The sequence below is a fragment of the Typopeltis vanoorti genome, chromosome 8 (genome assembly GCF_054136105.1).
Source record: "Typopeltis vanoorti isolate ZY-2024b chromosome 8, IOZ_Tvanoo_1.0, whole genome shotgun sequence".
NCBI classification, from domain to species: Eukaryota; Metazoa; Arthropoda; class Arachnida; order Uropygi; family Thelyphonidae; genus Typopeltis; species Typopeltis vanoorti.
In genome coordinates, this window is record NC_143556.1 from 83,906,243 (window position 1) to 83,926,748 (window position 20,506).

Consider the following 20,506-nt stretch of genomic DNA (forward strand, 5'->3'; position numbering starts at 1 on the left):
TTCTTGATTCTTCTTCTTGTGATAAGCCTTCTTGGGAGGCTGGTTAGAGAAAAAGCATTCGATTTAGAACGGAAAATATGATTTTTTCGGGTCTCCTTTCCAATAATTATTGTTTCAGTTATCATTTCATCAGTCAAATGTTTGAATATTTTGATGCAACATTTCCAAAACATTGAAGAATGATAAACCAGTGAAAGGAAACTCACAACAATCACTAAAATCATCTTGGCATTTTTATAATTTCAGATAACACATAGATGACAGTAGCTGAGCGGAAATGTTGCTCTAAAGGAGAATAACTCAATACCAGATTGTCATTTGAATTGCCTAGGAGAGTTACTAGCAAGGAATCGATTTATAGGGTTTGGAAATGATTAGGTGTGTAGTGAAAAAGTTGTGCGAGATTATCAGAAGCTTTGGCATCTCTGCTTGCCGAATTAGTGCATCGGGGAAAGGAAAGGGGATTGGATTTCGTAACATTAAAAATCCAAGAAATATTAGTTCATTATTAAGCAAGTCAGAGAGCAGACCTAAATATATATATATATATTCGCGGTAGACGGCGGTGGTGTAGATGACGAAAGTAGTTGTGGTTAGTGACAGAGACGGAGAATTGTGGAGTAGGTGTCCTCCCTCGATCAGTCTTTGGAGTACATGAAGGTGTCATGGAATTTATTTTTATTTTTTTTATTACATATGATACAACATAACATACATTTGTTTACATATGATACATATGTAAACATGTAAACACGTGTAATATACGCATCATATGTAAACAAATGTATATAATACATGCATTTGAATACATATGATACATACTTAATTACATGTTTTTCTTTTAAAAGGTTCAATCTTTTTTTTAATTAAAATTACGATTAATATTGTGATTACATATTTACAACAAAAGATTACCTATTTACAACAGGTTTGATTCTGTTTTGTTTTGTTTGTTTTTTTGATGAAATTCACGCAGTTTATTTTTCTTTCTTTCTTTACTTTTTTTTACTGTATAATGTATTAATAATAATAATAATAATAATAATAATAATAATAATAATAATAATAATAAAACATCATTTATTCATTTAGCAATGAGTTATATATATTTACAATTTTGATTTTTTTAGTATATTTAAGCACTGTAAATATAGCATGAAATGTGATATATGGGTTTGGATTTTTTTTATATTTTATTTTTTATTTTTTTATTTGATTTTTGTTAAATTTTGGATGAGATGTAATTTCTCAGCTTTCATCCTCAAAGCTTATTTGTAAGCTTATCTGAGGATGACACCAGCTAGTTATTATTTATTGATTTGTTTGCTGTGTTGGGAAGTTACGAAATCAAACCTATCATTAATAGATTTGATTTCCACTGCAGCCGTTGATTGAGAAATTCGCGCACTCCAAGCACAAACACATACACACATACGATAACTTGGAATGTCTTGATGCGTCGCTGAACTGGAAGCTTGAACGAATATAGTGTGTTTCATTAAATTTGTATGGTACTTTGGGTGCGTGTTTCTTGTTCATAGTATGTCCTCAGAGCTCTTTTCAGGCTATTGTAGTTTGTAAGATTTCTGTATTCAAAAGGTAATTTGTTGATCATATCTGGGATGTAGAAGTTTCGTGTGGCCTTTCCGAAGTCATTATTGTATTTATATGTGATATAATTAGTTGTCTGAGGTCTTATTATACGGTATGTATTTCTGACTGTCCTGTAGTTGGCATCGAAATAATGTTTTAGTAAACCTGCATAGTGACATAAATGTTTTGCTGTCAGTATTTTGTGTTCTTACATTGCAGTGTATATAAAGTCGTTATTTTCTCTTTGTTCCCAAAAGATCAGTTTTATCATTTTGTACTGTAACGACATTAATCTATTTAGTTTCTAGGGTGCACAGAAAGCACATGATGTTATAGCGTATCTTAGTATATCTTGGCATAGTGCTTTGTATATTAGTGTTCTTAGGCGTGTGGGAACTATGTCTTTTAACCTGTAGAGTTTGCCAGTTATTGTTAGGAATTTGTTGTGTGGATGGTTTATATGGCTATTCCAGTTCATATCTTCATCGAAGTAAATTCCAAGGTCGTACTGTTGCAACCCCTGAGTGATTGTAGTGGTTTTTCTGTACTGTTCTGTGTGTTTTATGTTATAGAGTAGATTTTGGATGGTTTTATATATTTGCTATCAACTGGTCGAGTCAGTGGATTTCTGAATATAACTAATTTTGTCTTATCTGAATTTAGGTGTATGGAGATTTTGGTGAGCCAATCTTTTTATGTTGCATATTTGTTTGGGCCATGCTTGCGTTATTATGGATGGATATTATAGCAGTATCCTGCATATTGAGGATCTTACCTTTGAGAGGTAGCTGATTAATATCGTGCTTGTTGGGGAGAGTACAGCTCCCTGTGGCACTCCACAGGTTACTGGTAGTTCTCTACTTTGACCCCAATACCTGTGATATGCTTTCTATTTTGAAGGTAGTTTGTAAACCACCTGTGCAGAGGCCCATCTATTCCAACTTGCCTCAGCTTTTCTAACAAGGTTTGATGTGTGAGTGTATCAAAGGCTTTAGTTTGATCAATAAAGACTAACATGGCAATTTTGTTTTTGTCTAAGGCGGTATGTAGGCGGTATTAATTACGTCTGTAAAGTCTTTCAAGAGAGATGTTGTTCCCTTATTTTTCTGAAAATCGTATTGTGTTTTGGGAATAATATGAAAGTTCTCTGTATATGTCGTGAGTTTCTTTAGGACGATCCGCTCCATAATTTGATTAATAATTGGTAATGTTGCTATGGGTCTGTAATTGCTGATTAGATTTCTTTTTCCATGTTTGTATATGGGTGTGATTATGGTGGTCTTTAGCATACTTGGTGTCTCTCCTGTTTTAAATATTTTATTTATTAATTTTAGTAGCATAGAGCATAAGCTAGTTGCATGTTGCTTGATATCCTTAGGTCTTATACCATCAATTCCTGGGCCTTTGTTTGGTTTGATTTGATGTATTACAGAGAGAAGTTCTGCTTCTTTTATGGTTGGGAACCATAATATCTGTTTTGATTGTGGTCCAAGTGGAGGATCACGTTTTGTGATTGAGGTAATATTTCTGTGCAGTTCTTGGATGGAGTAGGCAAAGTATTGGTTAAAGTCATTTGCTAGTTGTTGGATAGGTTTTGCGTCTTTCATGAAGCTGTGTTTTATGGTTTCAGAGGCGGTGTTATTGAGTGAACAATCTATCATCTCGTTGATCAGATGCCAGGTTTATTTCATGTTGTTTTGTGCAGAATTAATTTGTCTCTGTAGTAGTTTCTTTTTGCATTTCTTATTTGTGTTGTAAGGCGATTCCTTGTTATCCAGTTTTTAAAGCTGTATTATTTGGATATCGTTTTAATTCTTTCCATAGAGCGTCTTTTCTGTGTATTTCTAGGATTAAGTTTTGTGTGATCTAAGGATTTTGGGTTGTTCTTGAACGAATTCTGACTTTCTTTGCAGCTTTCTTATATATTTCCTGCTAGTTCCTCCGGTGTGTGTTTAATGTTGTTGTATAAGATCTGCCGAATCTGATGCCATCGGTTTTTCGATGCTATCGGTTCCCAGTCGGTTTTTCTTATTTCGTGGTTGACTATTTCTTCGTCTATTATTGTTTTCTGTTGCTTTTCATCTGTGAGGCATTGCATGGATATTGTCTTATTGTGCAGGTTTAGAGCCGTGAAGTAATGATCTGCTACTTTGCACTTTATGTGTAACTGTTTGGTTATACATAAAGTTTGGATGCGGTGTAACTGTTTGGTGGTAATCGGATGTTTATATGATCCAGGCAGGAAGCAATGATAGTATTTCCGAATATTTCTTTTCTAGTACATGATGCTATTGTTGGTATTAGGTTATACATGGACAGCGTGTCTAGGTATGGTACAGTGTTGTTCTGGTTTTCGTTTGCAATATTTATGTTTATGTCGCCGATTATTATTAGGTATTTGGCTGAGTATATTTCTTGCCGTGAAAGCCAGCAGTTGAGTTCGTGCAAAAATTTTATCATGTTTAAGTTTGGTGGCCTGTAAATAGCATTTAGTGTTATGGGATGTTGTCTATTGGTGGTATTAATGATTTCGATGTAAATGGTTTCAGCATGCTCAAACTGATAGACAGTTTCTTTTGCTATTAATTTATGTTCGATAAATATTAATATTCCATTCCGTCTTTTTGTTTGGTGGCACGATCTATTTTTATAATATTTTTTATAATAATAAAAATAATAATATATCAGATATGTTGAAATGGCTGGAGGCAATAGGAAAGCAATAAAGTAAATTCAATCGAACTCAGCAAATGAATTCGAATTAAATTGAGAAGGAAGATTACCAAAAGAACTTCAAAGAGATGCGATTTTAAGTAGGGTAATTTGTGCATGTTTTCTCTAGCGATCCTAGAGAAAACATGCAAAAATTCAACCATGAGACGAAATGAGCCAAGGAGTGCGTAGTTGGAAAACTGAGATAACAACTGCTTTAAGAAGATGAAATTTCATTTATTATTAGAAAAATATTCATTCTTCTAAGCTTGCTCTCAAACCGAAAGTCGTTCTCAAATAGTGAGTCTCTTTACTTTTAAGATCCATATAAATATAGTGGTTTTCAATAATTAGAGTATTTTTCAGTAGAGGTAATTAAACATGGACGAACTATTTAAAACAAAAATGAATTTATATAAAATAAACGAGACCTTATAAATGTTTCAAATATAACTTTTTTTTTAAAATTAGGTCTCCAGGAACTTTTAAAAATAAATATCTCGAGAAGAACATATTTACCAATTTAAAGTTAACACATAAAAATATATATTTAGATTTTTAAGGTTATATATTTCGCGAGAAGAACGTTTGAAATTTATAAATATGCCGAGTAGAAATTTAAATTTATATACCCTCTTTAGATTGTTGAACACTCACAATGTTTATGGGAAGTGGCTTTGACTCATTTGATGCATCGCTGAATTCTAGATAGGCTAGATATGATCTCCTCCGCCTCTTCTGGTAATATTATATTTTACAAAATACTTTCATTTCTTCGCGTCCCAGTAAAGAACTTAATATTTATGGATTATAACTCTTTTTCGAATATAAGTCAGTTTTATGAGTGATTATTATATTTCATTTTGATTTATTAAATTATATTATACACCTTTGAATCTATCCGAAATATATAAAATGTATTTCAAAAAAGTGAGTTCGTTTGTAGAAACATTATAGTAAGTGTGAATAATTCATTAATGCCACAGCAAATTCTCGAAACCTGCTGGACAGTAATCAAGAACATTAAAAAGAGTAAACGCATGGAACAAGTTCAACTGTTGGTTTTTATCTTATAAATGATCTTTTCCGCAACAAATAGCGTGTTCTGTTTACTCTCAACTCCTGTTGAAATCATCATACAAAAAAATAGGACCTCTACGGAATACAAGCATCGTACAACTACTCATCCTGCCTTCGGGATATCCCCATGAGTCTTGAGCAGTATCTAGCATAACAACAAATCATCCATAAGTAATATAACTTAAAGTATTCTGTGTCTTTATTTACCCCCTAAACCTTCATCCTGCGCTTTCATATATTTTTTGATATCCCATTTTTGCAGGATGTTTCTTTTTTTTCTCCCCTGTATGTCTATGTATACAGAAATCATTTTGCATACATCAAGGTAATAGTTTATCATATAGTTTCTTTCAAATAATGTTGTCATCAACTTCGTATTTTTCTTTATGTGTAAACTAATGTTACAAAACCGAAATTGGAAAAAGAAAGATATTTTGAGGATCAGATATTGGTAGACATAACAGGGGGAAAGCACGAAAGAGAGGCTCTCCTAGGTATTCAATTTATGTTTGATATGGAGTGTTATTTCAGAAGGTAAAATTTTCATATTATATTATCAGAAAAGCTTTTATTATAACTAACAAGGCGTCAAAATCGTTAATGTTAAAATTTCATATTTCAAACTCCAATCTATTTTTAATATATTTTCTGTATTCTCTATTTTCAATTTCTCAATTTTTATATTTTCTATTTTCTATTTTCAATTTCTCAATTTTTCTATTTTCTATTTTTCTATTTTCTATTTTCTCTTTTCTAATATGTTTTTCTTAATACTAAATGAATAGTACATCGTTCTGTTAGTAGAGTTTAATGTGTTGTGTTATTAAAAAAAAGGAAACTGTTTGTAAAGAGAATAACTGATTTTTTTTCTTTTTTGCCTATTCTGGAGTCTCAAGTTGAAATGAAGCTTAGGATAATGAAAATGCAATGATTTAAATGATCAATCGAATTTTGTTGTTATATAAAAATTACAGTATTATATCTTAAGTGTCAGCAACACAAATAGATGCAAAGAACAGTGCTATTATAAACTGTCATTTTAAAAATATGGGAGTTGTCTCTATCATATGATACAGTAGTGAAGTAAATTATCAGTTAGAAACCAAACTTTTGTATTTGGAAAAGAAGAATAACTAATTACTGAAATGTAAATCATAAAGGTTTCATTTAAAAGAAGCATAATTAAAAGGAATTTTAAAATCTTTAATGGAGTATTTAAATTAATTTCATGTAGAAGACTGTCATTACGTAAATAGTGTTATTCATGTGCGTAGAAAATAAATTGCAATCCATTTCTAGAACAAAAAAAGTTATTGTTACACCTGTACTATTCATAATAATAATTTTGCCAAATATGATATTCACCGAAAATCTATAAATGATAGGGTTTCATTCAACTCAATATCATGTTTGTGGTATTTTTATTATCAGTTTCCTTCCAGATTATTACTTGTTAAGTAGGTAATCTGAAACAACGTGGATGTCTTCAGTCCTCATTGTGTTGATAAACATAATGAAACCCCGAATATCAATTCAAGGTGTTAAGAACCTTTATCAAATCTTTTCATCTGAAGATGAATTAGCTGGTCTCATACAGCGGGAGAAGATTTTTTTTTTCCTCCTGAACACTCAGTTTTTTTACCCTATAAACGGACTAGCGAAACACATGCGATTTAAACATAACAATATTCATTTAGGTAAAAATCCTATCTTGCGTTTAAATTATGGTCACAAAAGCTGAAGAGGACGTAAACTTTCAGGGCCTGTGAGTACTGGTATTATAATTGTATTATTAGTTTTGCAGGAACAACGCGAAATTTAAAAATCAAAATAATCTTCGTGTTTTTTTAAAAAAAAGTATACGAGCACTTTTGCTTGTATCACAGAATCGTATTTATATGGTATGTTTTCCTTGCACTTCTGGAAAATTGCATGGAAAACTATTCCCTGTTCTTCTCAAAAGACTTCTGGATTTTTACTAATGATATTATTCTCCAGTGACGTTTCTCATATGTCGTCCCAACTCATATGGATTTAGACTGGCGGTTGCTGACTTGTCCAGTAGATTCCATTGTTATTCATAAACACATCTAAGTAGATTTTGCTGTGTTAGGGAGCATTGTCTTTGTAGAATAAGCACGGCTATTTGCTTTAGAAATAAGGCAGATGTATAGTGTTATCTAGAAGCTGGAGGAACATATTTCTGCTCATGGAGCATCGATAAAACAACCATAAAGAAAGCCCAACAATCCTGTCACACTTCTATAACCACCATGTATTAGGGTCAATATTTATAGCTTTTGCTTGGTGTCAACACGAGGTTGTTCTATTCGATGAAAACAAACAGTAATGAGATTATTCGCGCTGTTTCTGCAGTTTACGTAATGCCGCTACTATTAGTAAGCCAGAAGTTTGAAGAAACCTCGATCACTGAAATTCAGGATGTTCAGTGCTCTGTCTGTGCACTGTTCGCACACTAGTGATCACTTCTAAATGCTCTTCGAACCCCCTGGAAGAATAAGTTGCAACCAACTTTTTTGGCACTGCTTGACATTACATCCTACAGTGCTTTCTTCCTAGTAATCTGACAACACGTAGCTTATAGTTTTCCGGCCGCTGTTCCCGTTTCGGCATTCCCATTCATTCTACGTTTTCGTACCATGTTCCATACTGTGTACATGAAGTTTAATTTCTCAGAAATAATTTCTCCATCTTGCAGTATGATATCCAACACTCAGTTCGAGTTCAGATTCCTTAATTTCTGATCTTCGTCCTATTTCATATCAAATTGAATGCGATTTTTCTTCTTAGTGTATATGCGAAAATATGCTACCTAGCTGCCTAGAATAACAAATGCAACCGTTGAATGTTGTTTGTAATATATGAGTTTTTACTAGGGTTTTCTAACCTTTCTGAGTGCACTTCGAGCACAGCGTTATAAGCACAAACATGTCATCATATATTTCGTCACGTCTTCACGTTATTTTTAATTTAATTTGATTCAATGTGTAGATTATCCTATCAATCCCATTCCCATTCATCTTCCATCTAGGAAGTTGACCGCCATGATGTGCCCCATGGTGGGGGTAACGTCATATGGTGAGAACCCTGTCTCTTCCACATATTCTCATAATTATTCATAGCTGTAAATCCGTGTGTATTCCAGGGGACGGAAAATTATTCGCTTTTCTGATGGACGAAAAACCCACTACCCTCTTATGAGCCCAGCTAACCCACTTTTAGTCGAAAGAGACCAAATAAAGGTTCCTCACGTCATAGACAGGATCCATCCCAATCGAACCCAGGTCTTTCCGACCAAAGGCTTTCGCCTGTATCGAATGAGCTACGGAGGCTCTTCCAATCAATCACTCTCTTTTGTAAAAATTACAATATTAACTTACATTAGTTCTGATCATACATTATTCAATAATAATTATAGTTTTCTTAACATTCTTTCTTTTTGTTTGTTTGTTTGCGGTTTGTTCGTTGAATTCGTTACTTTGTTCTGTTTATTAATTTTTCTTAAGTAACATATTCCAGCTCTTTATCGTTTGTTTTGTTTCTAATATTAAATTTTATTTTTTAAGTATTATTGTCATTTTAAAACTTAACAAATCAGATTATAAAGGAAAACAATTTACACTACAAAAATATGTATGCAGGTACAATGCTAACCATAGTATCGTAAAATTATGATAACAAATGCTAATTTCTAGCGAGAAAGAGAAAATGGGATAATGTTATGAATAAAAGCATACACAAGGCAAAAACAGAGACACATAAAAAACAGAGGATGTACGAAAATTTTACATGCTATGTAGTTACCAAGATTTAAAATGGTCTGGAAATCCAGAGAGAGGGAGAGAGAGGGGAAGAGATGTCAAACGTAGAGACATAGAGAGGTCAATTGAAAGGAACACCAGGAAATAATACTGAGAACATGAGAAAGAGAGAATAAAATTTCGAGATGTCCATGTATGTTAGAAATATAAAGTTGATCAATAAAACTGCATTAGATCGCATTTTGTCGGCCTGGTTGGCCGAATAGTTATCGTATTCGCTCTCCAACTAATGCTGCGAGTTCTAGTCCCGCTGTGGCATGAATGTTTGTGATTATCTTCAGATGGAAGATAATTCACCTAAAGATAATAATGAGACCGCCGCCTCGATTACTGAAGGCCTCAGGCGGCTTGAAAAATGTTCATCTTTGGTCTCTAGAGTAAGGTTTCCGGCCAATCTTAAAACAATTAACTAAAAGTACAAAAATTATAACATTGATTAAAAATATCGCAAAAATTCTTTAACACGCCCATGGTACAAAATGTACTGTAAGGTTACAAATGGGTTGAAGAAAGATGAAAAATCAAATCCAATATAACTTAAAAATTCTTATTCAACGCAGTTATGTGTTTGTTTTGCTTTATCTTCAGATCTGTAGAAATCATTTCCTATTTTTCTTTAAGTCTGTCCATACCACTTATATTATGTACCTAAATACTGGTTACGCTAACATAACACATTAGTGTTAAGTTAATGGAACCAGTGTCAGTACTTCCTACGAGATATCACTTCTTAGACTGTTGGTCCTTTCCAGTCTAAGAATTGCTGTTTCCTCAGAATCTTCTTAGGATCCAACTAATTTTCGTTTCGTTTCTTTCCATTGCAGTGTTTGAAGTACTATTGTTAATCCCTTAAGCGTAATTTATAAGGGAATGAAAGAAAAAAAATCATTTAACGAAGTGGATGTTGGTATTGATTATTGTTTATTTCCAAATCCATATTTCTTAATAATATCTACGTGTGCCTTTTTTAGAAAATTCAGCAATGAATGAAATCTGAACCGAGGCAATCAACAAGAAATCATTCAGTAATATTCTTTTTATCTTCAAAGGCATATTCTCAATTTTAAATGTTTTATTGTTTTACATTTTTTGTGTGAGGTACTTAGGAAATTTACATACCGTAATGACTTTAACAAATTTAATATATGAGCGTGACTGTTGTTTCTCTGAGATTCTTTAACATTTCTGTTTGACCTTTATACCCTCTGTACAATGTAATTTCTCACGTGAATGCTTGTCCTATTGCATGGCCATCATGGTAATATTCGAGTAAATAAGAGCCATTCCTTTCAATCAAGACTACGAAAAAAACATTACCGAACATGTCATTTTCCTTTAATAGTGTCTTTGTTTCGTTTCGTAATTGCTTCGTTCATTAATCGATTGGTGTCTTGAACAGTTCTCGCTGTCTTAGTGCAATAACCTGGAAACAAAGACTGTCTCCGATTACTTAGAAGATGAACAAACGCGTCCGTGATCTCTAGAGTACTTTATCGATGGAAAGTTAGAAAATGAATACTCTTGTTGTTTGGTTCTATCAGTTCACCAACGAAGAAAATATTCGGTTTATTTTTTGCTTTATAGACATTTCTTTTTATTTTCTCAATTTAGTCACTTATTCATTTTTATTTAAACAAATCTATGCAAATATATTTGCAAGTTCTTAAATGAATCTGCAAAAAATTTAAACTGAGAAGTTGCGACCAGTATAGATGTTTTCTACTTCTATAAATGGGTACAGCATTGATAACTCCTACTGGAGAAACATGTTTTTCTCCATACAAACACATCGTTTTAAATTCTTTATTCTGAACAGCATTTCGTTTAATGGTAGGCGCAAAACAATTCACAGCTACTGAATTTTTAGAAAATATTTACGGTGATGGACAGATTATTTCAAGTAGGTGGCATTGACGATGATAATACTGAAATGATCTCAAGATAAAATTGAGAAAATAAGTAGTTACGGGACAACTACTTATTTTCTCCATTTATCCAAATCTTCATACACTAAAGTCTTTGATATTGGCTGATTTTCATGTAAAATTTATCTATTTGTTTATAAGATATTGTTGATCACCGTCACACACACACAAGAATAATGTCAGATTTATTTACATCTGTTACGGTGCTAGTTTTCATTTATATTCATAAATAGAACGCATATCAGTTTACAGAAAGTTCAGTCTTCTAAGGTTACTTCAGTAGAGGAACTCAATCATCTAAAGGGTGTATGTTTAGTTGTTTCCTACTGGTAGAAATTTATTCTACATTTATATAACTGATTATTATTGGGTGTGATATATGATATTCGGATTGTCTCCTTCTGTCTTCCTCACTGGCGTGTGTAAATTTTATTGAGATTGACACTAATGCGTTACTAGCATATTTGAGTCACATTCGCGATCATTTCTAAGCTAGCTTGGAGACTTGATTTTTTTGCACAAATCTGGTTTATTTTTCACTTTTTTTATATGCATGCAGTTTACACAGAATGACTCATATAGGATCGATGAGTGCTATTATCTCTGATTGGCATCAAGAAAGCCATACTGGCCGTAAAAGCTGTGTTCCAATCATCGTCCACAGAACCCCAGGGAAATCTGGAAATCGACTACCGGAAATAAGAAGAAAAAGAATTCGAATCCCACAACTCTTCTTATGTGATGCTACTCGTTATTATAATGTAAAATCTACTGGAACAGTTGTCTTTAATATTATTCATACGACCCAAAAATCCCACTCGAGAACACAATGCATATAAGGAATTTTCTAAGAACAGACACAAAATTTTTCTTGTTAGTATTTCATCAAAAAATGTTTTCAGCGTTGCAGTCTTTAGGAATCATGTAATGGAGGCGCACGTAAACCAAAGTACTAAATGGTGTTTCAAGAAGTAGGGTGAAGAAATAATGGAAAAATTTCATTTAGTGTTTTGTCGTTTTTGAAAAAGAATGGGTGAGATGTGATCGAGAAGTAACACTATAGTAGCTACCGATAGCTTCGTTCTTCCATGTGATCATTAAGAAAAACTTAGAAGCAGAAGTTCAAGATATCAAATAACGGAGTTAAGTTAGAGCAGTTCATTGCAGCAGAGAAAAAATAGACGAAAGAAATCCAATTGTATTTCACTTAACTCCAAAGGTAATGGATTATGGCCACATAGTCATCCCGACATAGATGTACTGGCAAAATCGAACCATGTGCGACGATAGTGTAGATATATTCGTATTATTTGCATTACTTTAATGTTTGAAAATAAGTTTTTGCATTCAGATAGATTTGTCGTAATATATATTTTATTTTTTTTATCCTTTTACAGAATTAAAAATCTACTGTTTTAGTGAAATATTTTGAACTAATGATTTTTTTTTTCTTATTTTCATTACGTATAAATGGCGAAGGGATCCGATGTCGGATACTGAATTAGTATTTGTACACCAAACTGAAACAAAAGATCGTTTTACCGAAGTAAAATGAAAATGGAGAAGTTCAAACATGAGATAGCTTTGTCATCAGACCCAAGTTTACAGTCGGTGGCTTCGATATGATACGAAATGTAATTAAAATCATTTCATTTTAAGATTAAGTTCTTAAAAGAACTGGGAGATGGACTGAGTCCTTGACTCTTTATCCCGTCATCTGAATGAAGAAAATCTGTGTGAATGGGGTGTTTATGAAGGATCGAAATATAATCAGTTCCTAATTTTAATATAAAGTGGTGTTTTAAGAATTTATAAAATATTTTAAAAATATTTAAATAATTTTCAATTTTAAAAATAAAATTCCATATTAAATAATGTATTATTCTATGTTATATTTTCAAAAGGAACACATTTTATATTTAATAATATTTGGTGAATATAATGTTTTGGAGCATACAATATCTGTTGCATTTATATTTTTATTTTGTTTTCAAATGTAGATCAACTCAGTTCAAAAATCCTAGATTCTTCGTAAGAATAAAAAAATACTCGTTTCTTGTCATTCAGCTCTTTTGTAACAGCTTCGCGATAAACGAAGCATCATGTTTCTTAAAAAGATTTGGCCTAGTTTAAAGATGACCATCGCGGTGGACAGTTACATTGCATTAAGCGAACGAAGAGTCTATCGCGTTCCAAAAATATCTAGCAAAATAATATAGGATTTCACACTCTAATAAACCAAAATCTTCTTGAAACCACCCGCAATTTATTTATATGTTATTTTAGAAAATAAACAATGTAGGAAGATTATACGATTTTTCTAAATTAAAAATTCTAAATTTAGAGCAAATATTCTAGAAAATTAATTTTTATGAAAACTTATTTTAGAGAATATTCTATTTTCTTTGGAAATTTCTGTAGGAGTGTGAAGTTTGGCATGCTGACAAATCTTGTATTCTATAAGATTTCTTTTATTATTAGAATTAACATCTAACCATTCGTGGCAAGATTTCATTTTTGTAGATTAAAATAACAGGGTAGCGTTTAAGACGTTTGGTGCAGCTCTTGCCAAGGCAGTAGTAAAGCATAAACTAAAATCGTTTCCCTGGGAACAATTTCCTGCACTTGAACTACGAAAGTAATTAAGTCTGACCACATCTGTGTGGTCGTGCGATAATAGAAGGTAATTAACGAAGTGTAGTTTTACGCATCGCGCATGCAGTATAAGAGCTATTCTGGACTACCTTGCGATTCCGAATTTCTGCATTTCTACCTTTGACACATGTACGGTGGTCTATTTTAAGCCTGTCCACTGTATTATAGAAATGCTGTTTAATGCGCCCATTAGTAACTGCAGAATCTCTTAGATAAAATAACTGGCTGATCATAGCTTTCTTAGTTCTAGAAAGCATTCGAGGAATTCGTTAACGTCAATTAAAGCGAATGTGCTCATTTTCTGAAATATCCTGCAGTTAAATTAGGTCGCCATTCTTTAGAAAATTGCCAATTATGAAACACTAGTCATGTGACAATTCTAGATTTATGATTTTACCGTATATGCTATTTACCGTATATGTTTATCGTATATGCTATATGACTGAATATCGATAACGTTTTTATGTGAAACTAATTCATTGCCTAAATCTATAAATTAAATGGATCTGAAAAACTACGCTGAACATTAAGCTAAAATATTAATAAATTTTAAATTGTTGAAATGGTTGAAGAGAATAATGTTACAGTTATTAGTTTATTGGATAGAATTGCGTTTTCATTATCAAATGGAAAGATGTATCTTTTCATAAAATAAAAACATAAGCTAAGTTTTGGTCAGCTTTTGATACTTTTACTGCAGATTTATCCACCCTGAAGTTTACATACGTTCATTTTTAAAAAGAGTTCTTTATTGTTGGCTATATTTAAACGTATCTTAGCAACGTGCTTGCTGTGATGGCGCCTCCTACCAGCGCTCTTGCTACTGCTTGCTTGTATTTCTGATTTGCTTCTGCTATCAGTTTTTCAGCTAGCTTTTATTGTACATCTTTGTCCAAGCTTTGAAATTTATTCAGTTTATGAAAGTTTATTTAACTGCGGTTGGTACTAACCAGTACAACTCTTGCATGACCTCAGGTCGTTATGCTGTTTTGCTTCATGAAAAACTTTCCTGGAAGTTTTTCTGGAAGAATTCTACCACCTCCATACAAGATCTGAAACTCACTTTAGCTGACATTTCATTATAAAGATTTTTTGGCATCGTAGACTGGAATCAAATCCGGATCTTTCCATATCAATTAGTATCGTCATCTTTACGAACTGACCGATGTTGACTCAGATTTTATGATACTTTCCTAGTTTAAAAAGACTGTAGGTGTTCGATAAGAAGTGTTTATATACGCTTTTAGTATATCTTGAACGAAACATCAGCTTTATTACTTTTTCCGTCTATTTTAATGGTTTCACATATCATCAGTTCATCTATTCGGAGCCATCGATCAAAAGCTAATGGATAAAATCCGTCTAAGAAGCCATTTTCCAGTGTTCTTATTGTATTTCCTTTCAACTTAGACCTAGTTACAGATAAGTCTCTTTCTTCTGATTTCTTAACTGCATGATCCTCCAGTTTTATCCGTAGAACTAAAGGCCTTACAATGGTCGGGAGAGATAACATTGTCAATTGGTTGAATAATCTTTGCCAACGTTTTCTCTCAGAGAGTTTCATTAAGCCCTTACGTCTTCTATTTCTTTCTTTCTTTTCGACCCCCTCCCCATTCACACTTCGCAGTTACTTGTCACAGCTGAGCATGTGCATTAGCATTTCTTGATACACTTAATTATAACCAGATTAGAATATTGTTTATGAACAATATTCTAATCTGCATTGACTAATCAGGATCACTTCGTTTCATTCTGGGTGATGAAGATGAAACAAGTTTCTGGGTTTCATCAATAAAAGAAAGTATCCAGACGTTTCCTAAGCGAGGCTATATTTTACAGATAATCCTATGAAATCAAAAACCATAAAATTCCGATATCCATTATGAGTAATAATAGATTACCAAACGAAATATTTATATCTGAAACACATTCTTGGTTAACTTATTTCTTAGCATAGGAATTAAATTTAACTTACTAAAGTCATTATCTTAAAAGACACTCTTATAAAGGTGTTTTTACGCCTTATTCTTTAAACCTTAGAATCATAATTTAAATAAAAATAAGAAAAACAACAATACTTTATAAATTTTATTTTCAAGATACCAACCAAATTTATATAAATAAAATATATTGTTGTAAGTAATAGTTGTATTTCATACAAATATATAGACACTCTTCCAAGATGGAGTAGGTCACGATGAGAGAAGTAGACCTATCCTCGCACAATGGGAGAAGACAATCAAATAATTGCATGTTTGATAGACGACAAAGCCAGTTGCTTGCAAAGCTCCGGGTTCGAAACCTATCTAAGACACGAATAATCTTTTTCAGGTGTTTCATTTGAACGTGAGTGTTTGTGGGTCTCATATTGGAGATGGAGGTTCCCCTCTCTGAAACTCTAGATTTTCATTCCTCATACCTGCCTAAATAACAGACTAAGTTTACCCGTAAGAATATATATTTAGGCATATGACTAATCGCCTTACATCCTAAAATTACAAGTGCAGAAGTACCTGGACACATCGTTGGACTTAAGAGCCTGTAGCTACTATTACTGTTGTTGTAATTTATAATATGAAAAATAATAACTTATTAATATATTATAATTTATATTTATAATAACTTTATAGTAATTTTAACATGAAGAATAAAATAATCAAAATTTTATGTGCAAAAGATAATGAAAACATAAAGAATAAAAACCAGACATGGAAGGGAACAAGCAGATTCATCCACATCTCTCTTCTCACATCATACTAGGAGTGTTGGTGAGGTAAAGAGAAAGAATACGAGCAGAGACTAGTAGATGAGAAAGGAAGGAAGAGCTGCTCGCTATCTTATTTTTCAATATTTGCGGAAATGAAATTCTGAAAGTAGCCTTCAGCCAAATCTCTGGGGCGGGAATACACATCGAAAAAGAACGGAAATGTCGAGGTTGTTGATTATCAAGGTGTTAACAGGTAGACTAAACAGGGGACGGAAGAATAGGGAGAAAATTTTTAAAACGGTAAAGGATTATGAGATATAAATAAAAGAAATTGTGATAATAAGACTTTTATTATAAAAACTAAAATGAATAAGGACATGTTATTGGGATCGTTTTAACAAATTTTCTAGGCATGCACTTGTTCAGGATTCTTATGCTTTAGGTTTAGTTTCCAATATTTAGCGGTGGCTGTTGGTTCGTATTATGTTAAGGATGAATACAATTCTCAGTATTGTGGATACAGCGTCCAATTCTAAGAACTTTTTTCAGTTCTGCACAGAAAAAAGAACACCTTAATAACCTTTATATAGTAAATGTTCACATACCAGCGACTATATTAGAAACTTTTATGCAGATGTACTGTACATCACTTAATCAGCGTATATACGAATATCTAGTATATACAAATATACAAGTATCTAGGCATTTAAAAATGCTGCTGGTCAGTAATCGTTCAATAGTGTTGATCACAATAGGAAAAACAAAGGATCTTTCGGAGTTCCATAAATGGCTTATTGGATGCCTGTCTGGCTGGCTGGAGCCACGTGTTTGAAAACAGCAGCGCTGGATAGTTTCTCAGAATGTGGGATACTCTGGATGTTTAATCAGTGCAAAGCAACCCACATTGCTTGACTTAGAGGCGTTACTGTGGTCCTAACGTTCTGTCAGGAATGGTATCGCTGTCATCTGAGAAGGCTCGAGCAAACAAACAGAACTTCCTGTGTGCACAATTGACCGGAGAATTGAATGAAGGCTGTTCCCGGCCCATATCTCATAGATCTATGCGCAAAGAATTGTACAGGGTCGCTCTTGGCAATCGCATTCTAAAGAAACCACTGATTTCTGCAAAGAATCGGAAAGTTTGCCTACAGTAGTCTCAGGAACACTGTGACTGGACACTAGAAGACTGGAAAAAGAATCATGTATTCGAGAAGTCACTGTACATATCTTGCTTGTTATGTACGACAGTATGCAGAGGGTTTACCGAAGCCTCATGAGTCAATGACACAGATGGCCTTGTAAATACAACTCCAAGTTCTGGAAGTAGTGTCTTGGTGCGGGGCATGTTGTGTTGGTACGGAACAAGCCTTCTGATATTGCTAAGCTGTTGGGTGTCCTCCAACGAATATCTGAGCATTCTTACCGATTTCATCCATCAGCAATGTTGATTTTTTTATACAGCAGGTGACAGTTGTTTCATGGATGATAATGCCACTGTCTATCGCACAAGAATCGCTCAACAATGGTTCAGCGAACATGAGAATGACTTTCGTCATCTTCCCTGGCCATCACAAAGCTCGGATATGAATCCCATTGAGAATGTAAGGGTCATGCTAGAAAAAACAGATCAGAGAGCACAGTCCTTCGTTAAATCTGAGCCAGTAAGAGGACTGTGTGTTAAAGGCGTAGTATGTTGTATACGCAGATGCAATCCAACACCTTGTGTAATCTATTTCAAACCGTATAAGTGATGTAATTCGTGATAAAGGGGGAATCTAACACGGTATTATGTAAAATGTAAAAGGTTTCTAATTCAGTGACCAGTATGTGTCTAATATATGTTTAAAAATTTCTTAATCAGCATTTCGTAAATATCAAGCTCACGATAGACTTATTAAAATATATTAACTGTTAATTTTAAAGAGTTGTCGAAAACTTAAAATATGCATTGGTTATGTAATGGTATATTTATTCTACTAAATGTTATTATTTTGAAATGCATTGCTTTTCTATGTAATTTCTACTCATTTAAACTACATGGTAGCAGAGGGCAGCATTACGTTAACTTCCTTTGTAAAGAAATTCTGGGGAAGGGACTCTTGTTAGGACATCACGGGTGAAGTGCAATTACAGTTTTTGCTTCTAGAGAAGAAAGGCGATCAGTGTACTCTTTCTTCATCCTAAAAATATCTTGCTTATTTCTGGATCATTGAAGGGTCTGCAATGTGTACTAGTTTAAAACAGAAAGCCTGAATGCTTTCATATCATGGAGCCATTTTAGACAGAAGGTTGGCTTATAATCTCATTGTCATTGATGGTTTTCTTTTGAAATATTCCACTGGTTGTTTCATACCGAAGAATGTGTTTAAATATGTTTGCATAGTTGGATAATAATGAGATAATTTTCTGGTGCTTATTCTATTTTTTTTATATTTATCCCACACACAAAAGACAGAAGAACTTGTTTTTCTGTCTTTGGTGTGTGGTCTGTTAATGTTCTTCTTAAACAGTTGACGATTGTAGTTCTTTGGAAATGCTTCATGATGATCATTACTGTTCCACACAATTGAGGTGGAAGAAATGAAAGATGACTGGGAGTTGCACATAAGGAGACTATGACTGTAAAAGGTTGCAGAGCAGCTGTTGGACGAGTTTCTGTAGATCTGGTAAAAATAAGGCATATTGGATGCTAGTTCTGCAGAACAATGGCCATGTAAATATCTGTAGAAAAAAAACCGATCTTTTATGGGAAAGAATCTGAAGATAGTGTGTAACTAAAATATGTCATTTATCAACCGGACTACGTTTTTCTGAAATACAGAATCGTGTTCAGGGTTTAACATTGTTGTTGATGATATCAATTACTGTCATATCTTAAATGTTCAGTTTTATCGCAATTTGCTGATTTTTCACAGACAAAAATCTTTAAGGACTTCAGAATGCCAGATGTTGATATATCTGTTCCTAAGAAAAACAACTGATCATTCAGATACCTCTTTCATTAGGAAATACAACAGCGCCGGCACAGAGAAACATAGTTTCTACACGTCACAGGCTAATAATTTAAGATGGCAAACTCAGTGGAATATTGTTAGTGGAAATATTTTTCCCTTTGTGCCTCATTTACTACGATGTTGGTTTTTAGATTTTTTGGTACATAATTTCTAAGAAGTAAGTAGACGTTTTGCTAAAAGTTCTATTGGGGGTGGGAGGAGGATAGCAAATGACGATCAAGGCATTATAGGCATAATTGTTCTCCTTAAAGACTTTTTTTTGCCCAAATCTAAACGTATGAAGCACTTTTAAGCAGCTTATATGTGGTTCATGTACAAAAACAATAAACAATGTAGCATCCATCTTCTCGAACCCTCCTTTAATAAAAAAAGAATGGGAAAAATAATTCATTTCTTATGCTGTAGTCAAACTACCCTTCTTTTCTTTTTTTCACTCATTAATTATTCCTTTCTTCTTCCAGATTACATTCAAAGCTGTATCAGTAATGCTTCACCATCCATCTAATCTTTTCCATCCGATTCTTGAACTATATACCAAGAGAAAATATCCAGGAGAGAGAATCAGCAAATAAACTTATTTAATAAATGAAACAGAAAATCAGATTAAGTTCCTACTCTTGAAGCTGCTACTGTCCAATTGTACAAAAAAGTCAGATAATGACCTTAAGCTTCTTCACATAAGCTGAAAATCTTTCAAACTGGAAAATTATTGCTCGTTTAAGGATCTGTTTGTTTCGACTAATTGACAAAAAATGAAAATAGAATACGTTTTTGTTGTAATTGAAGGAAAAATATAATAAAAGAGAATTTTCCATTTAGCTCTCAGAAAAAATCAAAAACTAACAACAGGTTATTAATTTTATCATTCTTGAGATACTATTCGTAAAATTTCCTTTTCTATTTTATAATATATCCGATGTTTTCTCGTCAAAAAAAAAGTATAAGATTTCTTCCCCTGATGGCAGTTTTTTTTTTTTT